Raw genomic sequence first — 10,916 nt, 5'->3', positions numbered from 1 at the left:
TGGCAGTTAACAGAATAGAAGTTTCATTCGCACCCTGACGCTTAATAGTAGAACATGCTATCTAAAAATTTCTGAGGTGCTTGATGGGCTCCTGAGCAGGTAAGCCATGAAACTTGGGCATTAAGTTGATTAGTGCAGTCTTCAGTTCAAAATCTGCAGCCAGAGTTGGGTGATGCACTTGATATGGCTGCATTGTAAAATCTAGGGCTCCATCTTCCTGGAGAGTAATCCTCCTAGGTTTTGCCATTCTATCTGCATGTGAATCAACTGAATCAGTAGTAAAGGAGCTTGTTTTGCTCTCGGATGGTGGTTCAGATTCGCCCTCAGATGAGACTGGTGAATCGATAACAATCACTTCACCACCCTCAGAGGCTAACCGACGTCGAGCTCGCCTAATACGTGAAATAGTCCTTTCAATTTCAGGATCAAACGTGGCTAAGCTCGGATCAGGCAGTGAACGCGTCATTCAAGGAAAGAAACATATAGCTCATGGTAAATAAAAAATAAAATATGCAAATAAAAATAAAAATATATATACTAATTAATAATTTAGCACACAATTGCAACTCCCTGGCAACGACACCAAAAACTGGTGCGTGGTAGAAGTTAGACTAATTAAGAGATTTTTTTAATAAGAGAACAGCGTTGCAAGTATAGCCCCTTAACCAGCTAAAATCCGCCTCACCAATTTAAAAAGAGTGTCACAAAAATTTAGAATAAAAATACTGGGAGTATGAATCCCAGGTCGTCTCCCAACGAGTTGCACAAAAGGATGCTAATTTATTAATTAGGAATTTTTTGAGGGTTTTGAGAGTTGAATAATGAGCAATTAAATAATTGTAAATTAAAGCGATAAGACTAAGAATGATTATTAATATTCTAAATAAAGAGCCTTGACTGAGGGAATGATTAATTAGAAGTTCTATCCTTGTTGGGGTCTCTTAAGTGTAGTATTAAAAAGGTTGTTGTTTTCACTTAGTTAACCCTTACTAAATAAAGGAAAGTCAAGTGATTAAGCTAACCCTTATTCGCAAATCCTAGTCCTCTCCCTTAGGAAGGTCTAGCGTTAGTAAATACAGAACTAGCCAACAATTTCCAATTTAATCAACACTTAAGCCTTCCAACTCAAGTATCTCCTTTTAATCAACCCCCATGTCAAGTATGGAGTCTACTCCATTGACATGAATATAACGCTCATAAAAATATAAGAAGAAGACATGATAAATTAAATAAAATTAATTAAAAGTAAAAAGTAATCCTTTGCATTAACAATCCATGAAAATAATCCAATTACTACTTTAAACAGGAATTAAGAATATGGAATAAATAAAAGAGTAAGAAAAGAAACAAACTAGAATAATGTCTTCAACGGAGGTAATGACTTCTTCAATATCCAAAAGCATAAAACGGTAAACTGGGAATGTAAAGAGAACCTAGAGGAAGAGTAATCCTCTCTAGATTCAGATCTAAAAACCTAAAACTATCCTAATGAGAATATGTCTATTGTGTCTAAGATGTGTAAAGAGATCTCTTGAGTCTCTGCATGTTCCCTGGCTTTATTCTGTGTTTCTGTGCCGAAAACTGGGTCAAAACGCGGCCCGAAATTGCCCCCAGCATTTTCTGTTAATTCTGCAGATTGTGCAGGTCATGCGTACGCATCAGTCACGCGTTCGCATCATTCAGCAATTTTCCTTGTCACGCGTATGTGTCGTCCACGCATTCGCGTCATTTGTGCAGACTCCAATCCGCGAGTACGCGTCAGGCACGCGCACACGTCGCTACATTTTTTTCATTCCGCGCGCTCACGTGAGCCATGCGCGTGCGTCAGTGTTCGCTGGTCATCTCCTTAATTTCTTGTGTTCCTTCCATTTTTGCAAGCTTCCTCTCCATTTTCTAAGCCATTCCTGCCCTATAAAGCCTGAAACACTTAACCCACAGATCACGGCATCGAATGGTATAAAATGAGAATTAAAATATACTAATTAAAGATCTCTAGGAAGCAAGTTTTCAACCATAAACAATACTAGTAAGGAATTATAAAATCATGCAATTAGTATGAATAAGTAGGTGATGACTTGATGAAACTACTCAATTAAACACAAGATAAACCATAAAATAATGGTTTATCAGTGCCCACACGCGAGCCTCCAGGGTGAGTGACTGTGTTGAGATGCTCTTAGGTCGGGTCCTATGCTGTCCGTAGATCCACTTGCTGCCAGGTTGTGCTATGACACCAAGAACGTTATTTCAGTCGAACTGGTATGTCTGGCGCTTGAAAGAGGCCTCTTGATAGGCGTCCCATCCCTCTGGACTAGGTGGAAGGTCCAATGCTCTCTGTATGGCACTCTCGGAGATAGGGACCTGCTACTGACGGACGAAGACAGTCTGCAGAGTAGGCGAGTAGAAGTTTGAGTAGAACTCAACGACCCATGATAAGTTGGCCTCTCGCGGCTGTCTCCTCAAAAATCCCCACTGTCTCCTCTCTCTAATGAGTTTGAGTAGAAGTTTGAGTAGAACTTTTTACTATTATCTTTGGATATCTTTGGATTGTCTTTTGATCCTTTGATCACGTTTGGGGGCTGGCCATTCGGCCATGCCTGAACCTTCATCACTTATGTATTTTCAACGATAGAGTTTCTACACACCATAGATTAAGGTGTGGAGCTCTGCTGTTTCTCACGAATTAATACAAAGTACTATTGCTTTTCTATTCAATTCAAGCTTATTCCGATTCTAAGATATTCATTCGCACCTCAATATGAATGTGATGATCGTGATAGTCATCATCATTCCCAACTACAAACGCGTGCCTGACAACCACTTCTGTTCTACCTTAGATTGAATGAGTATCTCTGGGATTCCTTAATCAGAATCTTCGTGGTATAAGTTAGAATCCATGGACGGCCATTCTTGAGATCCGGAAAGTCTAAACCTTGTCTGTGGTATTCCGAGTAGGATCTGGGAAGGGATGGCTGCGACGAGCTTCAAACTCGCAAGTGCTGGGCGTAGTGACAGACGCAAAAGGATCAATGGATCCTATTCCAGTATGATCGAGAACCGACAGATGATTAGCCATGTAGTGACAGCGCATTGGACCATTTTCACTGAGAGAATAGGATGTAGCCATTGACAACGGTGATGCCTAACATACAGCTTGCCATAGAAAAGAGTATGAATGATTGGATGAAGACAATAGGAAAGCAGAGGTTCATGAGGAACGAACGCATCTCTATATGCTTATCTGAAATTCTCACCAATGAATTACATAAGTATCACTATCTTTATTTTATATTTTATTTATCTTTTAATTATTAAATCTCTATAATCAATTGAATCCGCCTGACTGAGATTTACAAGGTGACCATAGCTTGCTTCAAACTGACAATCTCTGTGGGATCGACCCTTACTCACGTAAGGTTTATTACTTGGACGACCCAGTGCACTTGCTGGTTAGATGTGCGAAGTTGTGACAAAGAATTAAGATTATGAACGTGCGTATTGAGTTTTTAGCACCGTTACCAAGGAATGGAACCGTCATGATTTCCGCACACCATAGTTTTCTCAGCTAGGATGGGAAACATCTATTTGCAGTAACGGTTAGTGAACCGCGTGGAGTCTCGGGCGGGAAAAGTTTTCTCTGATTCATCAACCTTAATGATCCTCTTCACCCGCTTTGTTGGTGGCTTTACACTAGTAGATGGAAGTACTTTTGCCAGTGTTCTCTTAGTTCCTTTCCTTGATGGTGTCTTGTCAGTGGCCTTCTCTTTTCTTTTCTTGGTACCCATGCCTAAGGAAGAAGAAAAAGGATAAGAGTTTGAAATATAGATAACTAAGACCGAAAGGGAGAAAGTTCCAAGTGATAATGAATGCTAAAGGAAAGATGATAGCCTAACTACATGGTAGCTACAACATGTAGGTAAGACATCAATTAAGAACAAGAAGGCAAGTCATATTAATTAGATGCAAGTGGTTAAAAGCATGCAAGTAATAAATGTGCCAAATAAAAGAGCATTTGTAATGATGACAATTGTGAATAATAATCTCAAATACATGTAGAGAACAAGTGTTGTGAAAAAGAGGCATTAACGTGTAAGAGTAAAAGAAAATAGGATTCAAAGTGTCATAAAAGCTTTTCACAAACACGTGGTGTGCAAGGTATAATAGGAATGAAAATAATGTAATCCAAATGTATAAGAGAGCCAAATTAAAATAGCAATTGTCAAATCACTCCTCATAATATCCACAAACTCAAAGGTAATAATATATGACCTAAATAAGGCTCCAACACCAACATAAAAATGCATGAGAAAGGAATGAAAAAGAAACCATAAATAATGAAGCTAAAAGAAAATTTAGAAGCAAGGAGAAGTAATTAAATGCAATAATTAAATGAAGAATGAAACAGTAGAGGGGAGAGAGAAAAGAAACCTAGTGAGGAAGATGAGAAGAGGAGGAAGAAAGAAGTAGAAAGTAAGAAGTTAGAAGAGGGAAGGAAGAAGAAAGAAGAGAGAAGTAAGAAAGAAGAAGAAAGAAGAAGAAAGAAAAAATAATTAGGATTGAAAAGAATTAGGATTTCAGGGGTGGAAGATTTGAAATCAGGCGCTGAGGTGTTTTAGTTGTGCATCGCAGGCGACACGTACTCGTGCATGATGCGTACGCGTGCATGTCGCGTACGCGTGGATCGCTCTATTTTCAAGCGACGCGTACGCGTCAGAAATGCGTACGCGTTACATGGGTTGTGCAATTGGCGCGGAGGTAGCCTCGAGCACGCACAACTCTCTGTCCAATACGCACATTTGCAAAAATTTTAAACGACGCGTGCGCGTCATGGACGCACACGCGTGGATGGCTTGGATGGGAAAACGATGCGTACGCGTCAGGGACGTGTACGCGTGATAGGACTTGTACTCCTAGCACAGTTTCAGCCCCATACCATCACAACTCTCTGCCCAAATACTCAATTATGCCGATTTCATCATCCACGCATGCGCGTTCTGGACGCGTACGCGTGGAGGGCCAAAATTTTAAATGACGCGCACGCGTCATGGACGCGTACGTGTGAGCATGTTTGTGCGCAATGCACCCTTCCTGCGCCACTCCTGCGCAACTCTCTGTTAAATCTTTATTTTTCACGCACACACATATGACGCGTACGCGTCGTGGACGCTCGCGCGTTTTTTTTATGCATAATGCAGTATGCAGTTAATTTTGCAGAAATTATTAATGGCTACTGAGAAAAATAAAATAAAATAAAGCTAAGAATAAAAATGAAAGATCGTACCATGGTGGGTTGTCTTCCACCAAGCACTTTTCTTTAACGTCCTTAAGTTGGACGGTCCACTAGCTCAGTCTTCTGCTGTTGGTGGATCCTCCAAGAGGAAGATCTTCAACTCCTTGTTTTTCTTCATCTTCTCACCATGATATAGCTTTAAGCGATGTCCATTAACCTTGATGAATTTGGAGCTTGAAGGATGACTTAGGTGGAAGACTCCATATGGCTCTGCCTTCTCTACTCTGTAGGTACCTTTTCATATGGATCTCAGCTTGCCTGGCATGAGCCTCAGTCTGAAGTTGTAAAGGAGAACCAACTCCCCAGGTTTGAACTCTCTCATTTTGATTTTCTTGTCATGCACAACCTTCATCTTCTCTTTGTATAGCTTGGAGTTATCATATGCTTCTAGGCGAAGGTTCTCTAGTTCTTGTAGTTGCAGCTTCCTTTCAGCTCCGGCTTTCTCAAATCCCATGTTGATTTCTCTTAATGCCCAGAATGCTTTGTGCTCTACCTCTACTAGGAGGTGACAAGCCTTGCCATAAACCAGGCGAAAGGGGCTCATCCCTATAGGTGTCTTGTATGCTGTCCGATATGCCCAAAATGCATCTTGTAGCCTGGTGCTCCAGTCCTTCCTATGAGGCTTGACTATCTTCTCCAGGATACGCTTTATCTCTCTGTTAGACACCTCTTCTTGTCCATTAGTCTAGGGATGGTAAGTTGTTGCTACCTTGTGAATAACGCTATGCTTCTTCAGTAGAGCGGTCAATCTCCTGTGACAAAATGGGTGCCTTGATCACTCACGATTGCTCGTGGTGATCTAAAGCGACAAATAATATGGTTTCTAACAAAAGAGACAACAGTGTTAGCATCATCAGTACGGGTAGGAATTTCTTCCACCCATTTAGAAACATAATCTACAGCTAACAATATATACAAGAAACTGCTAGAGTTTGGAAACGGACCCATGAAGTCAATGCCCCAAACATAAAAAATCTCACAGAACAACATAATTTGTTGGGGCATCTCATCCCTCTTGGATAGATTACCAAACCTCTGGCATGGAGAACAAGATTTACAGAAGGCAGTGGCATCTTTAAAAAGAGTAGGCCACCAGAATCCACAGTCTAAGATTTTTCTAGCTGTCCTTTGAGGACCAAAATGTCCACCACTCTCAGAGGAGTGGCAGGCCTCTAAAATAGACTGGAATTCTGATTGAGGCACACACCTTCGAATTATCTGGTCAGTACCATACCTCCACAAATATGGGTCATCCCATATATAATATTTGGATTCGCTTTTCTGCTTGTCCTTTTGATGCTTAGTAAAATTGGGAGGGAAGGTATGACTAACTAGATAATTAGCTACAAGTGCATACCAAGGAACTACTTCATATACTGCATGTAAGCTATCAAATAGAAAATCATCATTGATAGGAGTGGAGTCACTCTTAATGTGCTCTAGGCAAATCAAGTGGTCCGCCACTAAATTCTGAGAACCACTCGTATCCTTAATTTCTAAATCAAATTCTTGGAGCAGCAGTATCCAACGTATTAGCCTTGGTTTGGACTCTTTTTTAGCTAATAAATATTTTAGAGCTGCATGGTCTGAGTACACTACCACCTTAGTACCAAGTAAATAGGCTTGGAATTTATCCAGAGTAAAAACAATAGCCAGAAGCTCTTTTTCAGTGGTAGTGTAATTAGATTGAGCAGTGTCCAAGGATTTGAGGCATAAGCAATTACAAAAGGATCCTTACCTGCGTGCTGGGCCAGCGCCGCTCCTACTGCATTGTTGGAGGCATCACACATAATCTCAAAGGGCTGGCTCCAGTCAGGTCCTCTCACAATCGGAGCTTAAGTCAAGGCGATCTTCAGCTTATCAAACGCGTCCATACAGTCCTCACTCAGCTCAAATTCAACATCCTTCTGCAGCAGTCTGGATAAAGGCAGTGCTACCTTACTGAAGTCCTTGATAAATCTCCGGTAGAAACCTACATAACCAAGGAACGAACGGACTTCCCTCACGGAGGAGGGGTAAGGTAGACTAGAAATGACATTTACCTTTGCTGGATCTACAGAAATACCAGTATTAGAAACAACGTGTCCTAGAACAATACCTTGTTTAACCATAAAATGACATTTTTCAAAATTTAAAACAAGGTTTGAACTAACACACCTGTCTAATACTCTATATAAACTATCCAAGCAAAGGCTAAAGGAATCACCGTACACACTAAAATCATCCATGAAAACTTCCATACAGTCTTCAAGAAGATCTGAGAATATACTCATCATGCACCTTTGGAAGGTAGCCGGTGCATTACATAAGCCAAAAGGCATCTTTTTGTATGCATACGTTCCAAAGGGACATGTAAAAGTAGTTTTCTCCTGATCTTCAGGAGCTATATGAATTTGAAAATATCCTATATAACCATCTAAAAAGCAGTAGTGTGATTTACCTGACAAATGATCAAGCATTTGATCAATAAATGGCAGGGGGTAGTGATCCTTGCGAGTGACCTAGTTGAGGCACCTGTAATCAATGCAAACTCTCCAGCCGTTCTGCACTCTAGTTGCTATGAGCTCTCCTTACTCATTCTTCACTGTAGTAACTCCAGACTTCTTGGGCACCACCTGTACTGGGCTGACTCATTCGCTATCTGAGATTGGATAGATGATATCAGCTTCTAGCAGTCTGGTCACTTCCTTCTTGACAACCTCCAAGATGGTGGGATTTAGTCTTCTTTGGGGTTGATGGACAGGCCTTGCTCCCTCTTTTAAAAATATTCTGTGCTCACAAACTTGAGGGCTGATACCTACTATATCCGCCAAGCTCCACCCAATTGCTTTCTTGTGTTTTCTCAGCACACTAAGCAGCTGCTCCTCCTGTTAGGAAGTGAGTTCCCTTGCAATGATAACTGGGAGCTTCTGATTATCCTCGAGGTAAGCATACTTGAGGTGGGGTAGAAGGGGATTTAACTCCAATTTCTACTCATGGCTAGGTACTTGATCATCTAGAGCTAGTAATGATGGCAAAGTGTCTTCATTGTGGTTAGGGGGTTTCCCCACACTTGGACCTTGCTCCATGTGCATCTCTTCTATTTCTTCTTGGTGAACTGCAGCTACAGTCTCATCCAGATTGAAGCTCACTGCTCTGCCATCTATCTCAAAAGAGTAAGTTCCTGAGAAGGCAGCCAATTTAAACTTTGAAGTCTTCATGAATGGCCTTCCAAGCAGGATGGATGATGGTCTTCTTGAGTCATTAGAGGGCATCTCCAATATATAGAAATCAATGGAAAATGTGAGCCCCTTAATGCTCACTAGCACGTCTTCAGCAATTCCAACAACTGTAATGATGCTTTTATCTGCTAAAACAAAATGAGCTGCCGACCTTTTTAAGGGAGGAAGCCTCAAAGCATCATATATAGACAAAGGCATAATACTCACGCACGCTCCTAAATCACACATTCAGTCAGAAAATATTACACCTCCAATTGTACAGTTAACCATGCATGGACCTGGATCACTACATTTTTCAGGTATATCCCTCATTAAAGCAGATATAGAACTACCTAAAGGAATAGTTTCTAATTCATTAATTTTATCCTTATGCATGCACAAATCCTTTAGAAACTTTGCATATTTAGGTACTTGCTGAATAACATCAAAAAGGGGAACATTTACCTCAACCTTTTTGAAGATTTCTACCATTTTAGGATCGAGCTCCATCTACTTCCTGGGCTTCCTTACAAGGTGTGGAAATGGAATAGGGATGGCGTCTCTTGCAGCTTTAGCTTCCTTTGGTTCTCCATCCCTTGGTTGAGTTGCTTCTTCTTCAACCATGTCTTGCATTTCATCTTCCTCTTCAACATCCTCCACTTCAACCATGTCCTCAACTGGGGCGTGTTCTTGTGGGCTTGGCTCCTCATGATTCCTCTCTTGCAGTGTGGTTCCGGACCTCAAAGTGATGGCATTGATGCCACCCTTGGGGTTGGGTAAAGGTTGAGAAGGAATTGCACTGGAGCTTGGAGGTTGATTGTTGGAAGTGTTCTGTTTGATCCAACCTGTGAGGCAAGAGCTTGTACAGTAGAGGTCAGACCGTTTAACATGGAGCTAAGCGTGCTCTCCATGGCCTTTTGTCTATGATCAATAGACTGAAGAAATTCGTCATTAGAAGAAGAAGGGGGGTAAGTGATCTGAAGGGCCTGCTGTTAGTTGTTCTGAGACGCTTGGTACTACCTTAGGTGAGGTGCTCTATAAGGCTGGTTTTGCTTCTGCTGATATCGGTTATTCTGATTGTTGTTATTATTCCACCTCTAATTTCCCTGGTTGTCTCTGCCTCCCCTGTTATAGTTGTCCTTCCAGCCTTGATTGGAATTATCTCTCCACCCCTGGTTGGAGTTGTCTTGCCAACCTTGGTTATGGTTCCCACCTTGGTTATAGTTGCCGCCTTGTTGATAATATCCTGGATTCGGGCGGTCATAGAAATTGTGAGTAGCTGCCAAGGTGTTCCTTCTTGTTGGAGATGCGGACACTCATCAGTATAATGACTATAGCATGCACATATCCCACACACTCTCTGAGGAACCAGTTGTTGACTATGTTGCAGTGAGGAAGGTTGAGATTGTTGTTGATTCAGTTGTATCTATTTTAGTAAGTTGGTCATCTCACACGGAGACTGTGTAAGAGCAGTAGTCTCAATGCTAGAGGAAACTTCCGCAACAGCCTTGGGATGGTTGTTCCTGTGCCTAGCATTCCAAGTGGACTCAGCTAGGTCGCTGATCAGTTGCCACGCTTCATCCGCGGTCTTGTACTTTTTCAGAGAACCATTACTAGCACCATCCAATGTAGTCTTATCCTAAAGCTTCATGCCTTGTGTGAAGTAGCTGATCAACACCAATTTGTCAATCATGTGGTGGGGGCATGCGTCTAGAAGATTCTTGAAGCGCTCCCAATACTCATAAAGAGTTTCTGATTCACCTTGAATAATGCAAGAGATCTCCTTCCTCAGTTTGTCTGTAACTTCAGCCAGAAAGTATTTTTCCAAGAATTCTCTCCTGAGCGTATCCCAGTTGATAACGACTGCCTCAGGTTGAGTGTAGTACCACTCTCTCGCCTTTCCCTCAAGAGAAAATGGGAAGGCGATTAGCAGAATAGAAGTTTCATCTGCACCATGACGCCTAACAGTAGAACAGGCTGTCTGAAAATCCCTGATATGCTTTATAGGCTCCTGGCAGAAAATTTCCGATTAAGAATTTATAGAGAAAACAGCGTTGCAAATACAGTTCTCAACCGACTAGAATTCGCTTATCAATTTAGAAAAGAGTTGTCACAAAATTAAGAACAAAATACTAGGAGTAGAAATCCCAGGTCGTCTCCCAACGAGTTGAAAAAAGAATGCAGCTTATTGGTCAGAGGTTTTCCAAGAGATTTTTGAGTTTGAGAAATAGGAAAATAAATAATTGTAAATTGAAGCAATGGAAATTAACGAGATAATTTATATAATTCAAATAAAAGCCTTAACCGGGAGAAGATTAATTGAAAGTTCTATCCTTGTTGAATTTTCCCAAGTGTAATAATAAAAGGTTGTTGTTCTACTTGGTCATCCCTTACTTAATAAGGGAAACTCAAATAACTAACTAACC

At 41.1% G+C, this 10,916-nt stretch overlaps 1 non-coding gene across 1 annotated transcript; it reads left to right on the top strand.

Moving 5' to 3' along the window:
* Positions 1 to 10,177: 10,177 nt before the first annotated feature.
* LOC112761921 (small nucleolar RNA R71) lies at positions 10,178 to 10,285 on the top strand. The gene has a single exon (XR_003182290.1). It is a non-coding gene; the product is annotated as a small nucleolar RNA R71 (small nucleolar RNA).
* Positions 10,286 to 10,916: the final 631 nt, after the last annotated feature.

The sequence above is a fragment of the Arachis hypogaea genome, chromosome 16, assembly GCF_003086295.3.
Source record: "Arachis hypogaea cultivar Tifrunner chromosome 16, arahy.Tifrunner.gnm2.J5K5, whole genome shotgun sequence".
NCBI lineage: Eukaryota > Viridiplantae > Streptophyta > Magnoliopsida > Fabales > Fabaceae > Arachis > Arachis hypogaea.
The sequence above is the reverse complement of the archived record's forward strand: the minus strand, read 5'-3'. Positions and strand labels throughout refer to the sequence as shown.